Source organism: Halichoerus grypus, chromosome 10, assembly GCF_964656455.1.
Source record: "Halichoerus grypus chromosome 10, mHalGry1.hap1.1, whole genome shotgun sequence".
Taxonomy (NCBI): Eukaryota; Metazoa; Chordata; class Mammalia; order Carnivora; family Phocidae; genus Halichoerus; species Halichoerus grypus.
Window position 1 is genome coordinate 97540001 of NC_135721.1, and position 9454 is coordinate 97549454.

At 39.3% G+C, this 9454-nt stretch overlaps 1 long non-coding RNA gene across 3 annotated transcripts in view; it reads left to right on the forward strand.

Annotated features, from left to right (window-relative positions):
- The window catches only part of LOC144379252 (uncharacterized), a 37064-nt gene extending 33251 nt beyond the window's left edge, over positions 1–3813 (forward strand). For all 3 annotated transcript variants that reach the window (XR_013441929.1, XR_013441930.1, XR_013441931.1), the window contains 2 exons: positions 249–406; positions 2918–3813. This is a non-coding gene — a long non-coding RNA (uncharacterized LOC144379252). The remainder of the gene's footprint in view (positions 1–248; positions 407–2917) is intronic.
- The last annotated feature ends 5641 nt before the right edge of the window (positions 3814–9454 follow it).

The window sequence follows — 9454 nt, forward strand, 5'->3', positions numbered from 1 at the left end:
ATAAAGTCATGTTGCCAATGCACCATTTTGTTTTAACTGAGAATCTGAAATACATGTAACTCTAATGTTGTTGAGTTTGACACAAAATAGAGACACTCTCAAAGTTAAATAGGTTATATCACAGATAACATGACTTCAATGCAAAGTGGACGAGGTATTATAAGTTAAAAAATCTATATGTGTGGTGGGCAGGCTATATAGATTAGTATATAAATATTATGTTTCTTGTCCTAATTCCATTTACCCAGGTCTGTATAAAAGGGAATACGGAAAGTTGTCAGTATATGTCTTCATTCACCCTCACCTCCCACCTGTGCTACTATTGAAGAAAAAAAAACCCCAGAAGATTTGAAGACATGGATTTTGTTACATATTGTTTATTTCACAAGTGATTGCTACAAGCATGGTAAGGAAATGGAAAAATGAGCTAGGGGTGGGAGAAAAGTTAATCAATAGAATAATAATGAGCAGGTTACCACTATGGGCAATGGATCAGCATTATTAGAGATATTCTGAGAGTCTATGTGCAAAACAGCCAAAGGGGAAGAAGAAACAGGGGTATTTATCCACCAACTCCTATCCTCAAAGGAGGGGTCACTTCTTGGGCATTCTCCTTCTGGAGCTTCCTGCTGATTAAAAAAAAAGCAATGACTCTATGCCCAATACTGATTTAACAGACATGTTAGAATTATTTGACAAAGATGTTAAAGCAGAATATGGCAGCTGGCAGTGAGATGTGCTGCAGGGGACACAGGGGAAGTGGTGGCGCCATCGGTGGACAGCACGGACTGTGCCCAGGGCCAGAGCCCATGCCTTTGGAGTCCTGGACACGACAAGAACTTTGTTGCTCAGAGGAGAGGCAAGATGGTGGAGGAGTAGGGGACCCCATTTCAACTAGTCCCCTGAATTTAGTTGGACGTCTATCAAAACATTTTGAACACCCGTGAAATCAGTCTGAGATGTAAGAGTATATATCTGGATCTCTGCAAGCAGAAAAGTGGCTGCTTTTTGCAAGGTGGGATGTGTGGTGTTGTGAATCCGGGGGGAGATATCAAAGATAAACAGAAGGGAGAGGGAGCCGCCATAAGCTGGCTCCTGGAAAGTGATATAACACCAGAGCACAAAATCGGAACCCTTAGAAATCTGCTCTAGTGAAAGACATCCCTCTCTGAAAGGAGCTCTGTAAATGAAAAGGCAGAATTCTAGGTAGGGCACTGTGGTCTCGTGATACAAGAGCCACAGAGCATAAGGGGGAGCCTGAGATTGAGATTATTCCACTGAGCAGTGGAGCCAGGAAGCAAGTTAGGGTCAGCGAGTCCAGGAAGGTATTCTCAGCTCCGATCACCATAAACCACAAGCTGGGGCTGTTGGTAACTGCTGTTTTCCTGAGCAGACTGAAAAAGTCTGGAACCTGTGCCTGACAGGACAAAAACTCACAGGGTTGTAGCGACCTAGAAAGGACATTAGAGCGGCACCCAGACATGATCCAGGAGCTTCAGGCATGCACAGGAGCCCACAGCCACACATGGTTTTAGAAGCACAAAGGGCAGTGGCACTCCCGGGCCCCTGGGACTACCTCTGAGAGAGTTGCTGTGATCACACACCTCGGGAGGCTACAGTTTTCCACAACGCATACAGAAGTGGAGACTGTCCTGAGGGTTTATTAAAGAGGGCAGACTGCGAGTTTTCTGCTCTGGGTCAGAGGTTTGGGTGTAGCCATTTTTGCTCTGATGCTTGGAAGAGCCGTGGAAAGCCTCCAAGGAACAAAAGACACACAGAAGACCAATTTCCACTGAGCCCATCCCCCTGACAGGGGGTGGGGCAACTCCGCACAGGCAAGGTTACCCGAGAAACAGCACGGCAGGCCCCTCCCCCAGAAGACAGGCTGGAAGAACAGGTGGACAACAACCCTATGGATCCCATAAGACTGTAAAATCTCACCAGGGGAAAATAATATATTGAGTTCCAGGTGTTGACTCATGACTTCTTTATTTTTCAGATATATTCTCCTTTTCTTTTTTTTTCTTTTTCTTATGCTTTTCTTCTTTTTTCTTTTTACCTTTTTCTTCATTTCAACTAATGTTTATTATATCAACTTATATTTCATAGTCACTTTTCAACTTGTTTTTTTCACACCAATATTTTTTATAGATATATGCCTCGATTTAGTCCTTTTTTCACTCTATTCAATTTTATCTTTATGTATATGTAAGTTTTACTTTCCTTGCAATTTTGGGATGTAAGGTCCTCTAACACACAGACCAAAATACACCCAGGAACAACTGGAACACTCTGCTTTGTCCATGCTGAGAGATTATAGACCCCCTTCCCCTCCCCCCCTTTTTTCTTTTTCTTTTTTTTTAAAAAAAAATTAATTTTATTCTTGTGTTTCATTTTGGCTTTGTTTTTCAGTGGTGGCTTCTGATCACTCCAGATTTTGCTAGGGTGAATCTTGCTTGGGTTGTGGTTGATATTTTGGACTCTGATCACTCACTCAACCATCCCTCAACAGAATGACTAGGAGGAAGAACTCTCAACAAAGAAAAGAACCAGAGACAATGTCCTCTGCCACAGAACTAATGGATATGGATATAAGCAAGATGTTATAGATAGAATTCAGGATAGCAATCATAAAGTCATTAGCTAGGCTTGAAAAAAGCATTAGTGACAATATAGAATCTCTAAGGGCTGAAATGAAATGTAATCAGGCTAAAATAAAAATTCTGTGAATGAGATGCAGTCTAAACTGGATATTCTAACAGCCAGGGTAAATGAGGCAGAAGAGAGAATCAGTGATCTGGAAGATAAGCTGATGGAAAGGAAGGAAGCTGAGGAAAACAGGGATAGGCAGCTAGTAACACATGAAAAAAGGATTGAAGAGATTAATGATGCCATGTATTGATTGTATATTCAACAGAATAGTCATTTTTCTCGAGTGCACATGGTACTTTCTCCAGAAGAGACCACATACTGGGTCACAAATCAGGTCTCAACTGATACCAAAAGATTGAGATTCTTCCCTGCATATTTTCAGACCACAATGCTTTGAAACTGGAACTCAACCACAAGAAGAAATTTGGAAGGAACTCAAATGCTTGGAAGCTAAAGAACATACTACTAAAGAATGATTGGGTCAACCAGGAAATTAAAGAAGAACTTAAACAATTCATTGAAACTAATGAGAATGAAAACGCATCGGTTCAAAATATATGGGATACTGCAAAAGCAGTCCTAAGAGGGAAATACATAGCCATCCAAGCCTCTCTCAAAAAATTAGAAAAATCCCAAATGCACAGTCTAACCTTACATCTAAAGGATCTAGAGAAAGAACAGCAAATAAAACCTAAACCAAGCAGAAATAATAAAGATTAGAGCAGAAATCAATGAACTAGAAACCAGAAAAACAGTAGAATAGATCAATGAAACTAGAAGCTGATTCTTTGAAAGAGTTAATAAGATCAATAAACCTCTGGCCAGACTTATCCAAAAGAAAAGAGAAAGGATGCAAATTAATAAAATCTTGAATGAAAGGGGAGAGATCACAACTAATACCAAGAAAATAGAAACAATTATTAGAAATTATTGCCAGGAACTAAATGCCAACAACTTAAGCCATCTGAAAGAAATGGATGCATTCCTGGAAACTTATAAACTACCCAGACTGAAACAGGAAGAAGTAGACAATCTGAGCAGACCAATAATCAGTAAGGAAATTGAAGCAATAATCAAAAACCTCCCAAAAAAACAAGAGTCCAGGGCCAGATGGCATCCCAGGGGAATTCTACCAAACATTTAAAGAAGAAATAATACCTATTCTACTAAAACTGTTTCAAAAAAATAGAAATGGAAGGGAAACTTCCAAACTTGTTCTATGAGGCCAGGTTTACCCTGATCCCAAAACCAGAAAAAGACCCCATGAGAAAGGAGACTTACAGGCCAATATTCCTGATGAACATGGATGCCAAAATACTCAACAAGATCCTAGCCAATAGGATCCAACAGTATATTAAAAGGATTATTCAGCATGAACAGGTGGGATTTATTCCTGGGATTCAAGGTTGGTTCAACATTTGGAAATCAATCAACATGATAGAGCACATGAATAAAAGAAAAGACAAGAACCATATGAACCTCTCAATTGATGCAGAAAAAGCATTTGACAAAATACAGCATCCTTTCCTGATTAAAACTCTTCAAAATATAAGGATAGAGGGAACATACCTCAATATCATAAAAACCATCTAGGAAAAGCCCACAGTGAATATCATTCTCAAAAGGGAAAAACTGAGAGCTTTTCCCTTAAGGTCAGGAACACAACAGGGATGCCCATTCTCACCACTATTGTCCAACATAGTACTAGAACTCCTAGCCTCAGCAATCAGACAACAAAAAGAAATAAAAGGCATTCAAATTGGCAAAGAAGTCAAACTCTCCCTCTTTGCAGGTGACATGATACTTTATGTGGAAAACCCAAAAGACTCCACCCCTAAATTATTAGAACTCACACAGTAATTCAGCAACATGGCAAGATACAAAATCAATGCACAGAAATCAGTTACATTTCTGTACACTAATAATGTAACTGAAGAAAGAGAAGTTAAGGAATTGATTCTATTTACAATAGCACCAAAAACCATAAGATACCTAGGAATAAACCTAACCAAAGAGGTAAAGGAACTATACTCTAGAAACTACAGAACACTTATGAAAGAAATTGAGGAAGACACAAAGAGATGGGAAAACATTCCATACTCATGGATTGGAAGAATAAACATTGTTAAAATGTCTATGCTGCCCAGAGCAATCTACACTTTCAATGCAATCCTTATCAAAATACCATTGACATTTTTTCACAGACCTGGAACAAACAATCCTAAAATTTGTATGGAAACAGAAAAGACCCCAAATCACCAGGGGAATGTTGAAAAAGAAAACCAAAGCTGAGAGTAACACAATGCCTGACTTCATGTTATATTACAAATCTGTGATCATCAAGACAGCCTGGTATTGGCACAAAAACAGACACATGGTTCAATGGAACAGAATAGACACCCCAGAAATGGACCCTGAACTCTATGGTCAACTAATCTTCAACAAATCAGGAAAGAATATACAATGGAAAAAAGACAATCTCTTCAATAAATGGTGCTGGGAAAATTGGATGGCCACATGCAGAAGAATGAAACTGAACCATTCTCTTACACCATACACAAAGATAAACTCAAAATGGATTAGAGACCTCAATGTGAGACAGGAATCCATCAAAATCCTAGAGGAGAACATAGGCAGTAACCTCTTTGACATTGGCCACAGCAAATTCTTTCAAGACACATCTCCAAAGGCAAGGGAAACAAAACCAAAAATGAACTTTTGGAACTTCATCAAAACTTCATGAAAAGTTTCTGCACAACAAAGGAAACAGTCAACAAAACTAAGAGACAACCCACGGAATGAGAGAAGATATTTGCAAATACATTACAGTTAAAGGGCTGGTATCCAAGATCTATAAAGAACTTCTCAAACTCAACACCCAAAAAATAAATAATCCAGTCAAGAAATGGACAGAAGACATGAACAGATACTTCTCCAAAGAAGACATATAAATAGCTAACAGACACATGAAAAAATGTTCAACATCACTAGACAACAGGGAAATACAAATCAAAACCACAATGAAATACCACCTTACACCAGTTAAAATGGCTAAAATTATCAAGACAGGAAACAACAAATGTTGGCAAGGATGTGGAGAAAGGGGAACACTCTTACACTGTTGGTGGGAATGCAAGTTGGTACAGCCACTCTGGAAAACAGTATGGAGATTCCTTAAGATGTTAAAAATAGAGCTACCCTACAACCTAGCAATTGCACTACTAGGTATTTACCCCCAAAGATACAGATGTAGTGAAAAGAAGGGGCACATGCACCCCAATGTTCATAGCAGCAATGTCTACAGTAGCCAAACTTTGAAGGAACAGAGATGTCCTTCAACAGATGAATAGATAAAGGAGATGTGGTTCATATATACAATAGAATATGACTCAGCCATCATAAAAGATGAATACCTACCATTTGCATCGTCATGGATGGAACTGGAGGAGATTATTCTAAGTGAAATAAGCCAAGCAAAGAAAGACAATGATCATATGGTTTCACTCATATGTGGAACATAAGGAATAACACAGAGGACCATAGGGGAACGGAGGGAAATCTGAATGGGAAGAAATCAGAGAGGGAGACAAACCATGAGAGACTCTGGACTCTGGGAATCAAACTGAGGGTTACAGAAGGGAGGGGTTGGGGGGATGGGGTCACCAGGTGATGGGTATTAAGGAGGGCATGTGGTGTGATGATCACTGGGTGTTATACACAACCAATGAATCATTGAACACTACATCAAAAATTAATAATGTAATATATATTGGCTAACTGAATATAATAATTTTTTTTAAAAGATTTTAAAGCAGTCATCGTGAAAAGCACTTCAATGAGCAATATCAACAGACTTGAAACAAATGAAAAAGGTAAAAAAATCTCAGCAAGGAAATAGAACTATAAAGAAAGAATCAAATGGAAATTTTGAGACTGAAAAACATAACAACTGACATTAAAAACTCAAGGAATGGGCTTAACAGCAGAAGGAGGGGACAAAGGAAAGGATACATGGACTGAAAGAATAATAGAAATTACCCTTAGAAATAGAAGCAACACAGAGAGAGAGAGAGAATGTGTGTGTGTACACACACACAGAACTATGGGATGATTTTTCTGGAAGGATAAAAGAAAGAGAGCAGGGGGCACCTGGGTGGTTCAGTAGGCTAAGCATCTGACTCTTGATTTTGGCTCAGATCATGATCTCAGGGTTGTGAGATCTAGCCCTAGATCTCAGTGTGGATGAAGTCTGCTTGAGATTCTCTCTTTCTCCCTCTGCCTCCACTCATTTTCTCTCTCTCTCTCTCAAAATAAATAAATAAAATCTGTTTAAAAAAGAAAGAAAAGAAAAGAGAAGAAAAAAAGAAAAGAATATAAAAGAAAAGAAACAGAGTAGGACTGAAAAGTCCTTGAAGAAATAATAGGAGAAAACTTCCCAAAATTGTCAAAAGACACAAACCTACAGATTCAAGGAGTGAAAGCCAAACAGGATAAACTCAAAGAAATCCACACCAAGAAACATTGCAGTCAAACTTGTAAAAGCAATAAGAGAAATAGCTACTTATTTTAGCAAATAGAATTCAGCAATATATGAAATGAATTATTAAAAAAATAAAAGGAATTATAAAAGGAATTATACACAATGACCAAATGGGGTTTATCTCAATGATACTAGACAGGATTAATATTCAAATAGGAATCAACATAACCCATAATGCTAACAAGCCAAAGAAAAATCACATGATTTTATCAGCTGATACAGAAAAAATACTTGATGAAATTCAACACCCATTCATGACAAAGCTCTTAGAAAAGTAGTAATAAAGGAGAACTTCTTCAACTTCATGAGGAGCATTTACCAAAAACCTGCAGGGAATATCATACTTAATGGTGAAAGTCTGAATGCTTTCCACCTAAGATCCAAGACAAGGCAAGAGTATCCACTCTCACCACTCCTATTCACATAATGTGTTCGAAGCTAGAAAAGGAAATAAAAGCTAGATGGACAGTAAGAAACATTGGGTAGGAACTGTCCCTGTTTGTAGATAATATGTTGTTTACATATAAAATAACAAGGAATCAAAAAAAAAAAAAAAAACCCTCCAAGAAATAATAAGTGAGTGTTCAACAAGTCTTCAGGTTACAAGATGAAATACACAAATAGTATTTCTGAACACTAGCAATGAACATGTAGAATGTTGGAAAGAACAGTGAATTGTGTGACATTTTAACTTGCCCTCTAACCTAGAACCCTCTTGCTAATTAAATGTTACCCTTGAAAACAAGAAGTCTCACAATCCTGATAACTATGAAGACCTAGAAGATATTGGATGGGAAAGACAGGGTGAGGAACATCTTAAAAATGACAGAAAATATCACCATTTGACTTGTCTGTCATCTACCTGGAAAAGCCTGATTTTCAGGGTTTGCCACCATTTCACCTAATTCAAAGCTCCTCAAGGCAAAAAGTTCTATCCCCAGAGCATTTGTAAAAACAAACAAACAAACAAAAATAACAATCGGCAAGCTCCACTGTGGACATGGAAGTGTGAGTTCCACAGACCTACTCCCCAGAGAAACTGGTGAAAATTATTTTTAAAAACAAACATTTCAAGTCTCTGGAAATGATCCTAATAGCATCCAGCAAAGGAAGAAACATTTACTCAAGAAAATCTACTAAAACTTGGTGAGAACAATAAGAACCTGTCACATTTGAACCAAGATCCACTTCTTCCCTCCCCACTCTGAGATCAGCAAGACAGAAACTTCACTCCAGATTGATGCAGCCCCAGAATCCCTTCTCCCTAAGCTCCCAGAAGGAGGGCTATCTGCCCAGGGAGGGCAAGACATCAGCATTTTCCATCTTGCCTTCAGCTGTTATTGAAGCTACATTCTGGGTGAGTGTAGTTGAGAAGTGACAGATCCCTTCTTTCACCCAGACCCAGTTGTTGGGATGGAGGCCTCACCTTGGGTATGGTGTTACTGAAAATAACTGGACCCCAGTGGCTTTTGCCTTGGCTTATAAGACAGGTTTCATGATGGGGGAGACAAGCTAAGGATAGCTGAAACCACTGCATCCTCTCTACTGAGTGTTCCTAAAACAGGGGTATCACTCAGAGAGAAGGGCACCATTGTCCTCACCCCAATGTCCAGAGCCAGGGCTCAGAGATTTTGCCTGGGGGAGAATCAGGACATCATAACAGATTGCTCAGTCTCTTCGGGGGAAACACCTAACAGTTTCTAAAAGATCTGACTTCATTTGCAACAGAATGTGAAGAAGTTCAAGCTTAAGGGCAATCTCAGAAACAGTCTGCATTATGGCAAAAGGCAGTTGGGAAGAGAAGAATAGATTCAGTGGAGACAGAGGCTAACTGTGGTCTGGATACTTTGCAGAAGAGAGCTGAGGAAGGAGACAGCTACCCTCTAGTCTGTCTGATGGTAGTCCAGTGAAGAAGCATCTCGGGTGCCTAAAAACAAGAAAGACTGAGGTCCCCCGAAGAAGGAACCCTTCCCTTAGTCTCTAGCCTGCCTGCCAGCTCTGTCTTTCTGTCTCTCTGCCTCCTCCTCTCTCTACAGTCACACACACACACACACACACACACACACACACACACACACGCATTATAGTCTTTTCTGTTTCTCTGGAAAATCCTAATATAATGCCAAACCCCAAAATTGTATCCATAAGGAAAATGGGAATTAAAACAATAATGTGGGGCACCTGGGTGGCTCAGTCATTAAGCATCTGCCTTCGGCTCAGGTCATGATCTCAGGGTCCTAGGATCGAGTCCCGTGTCGGGCT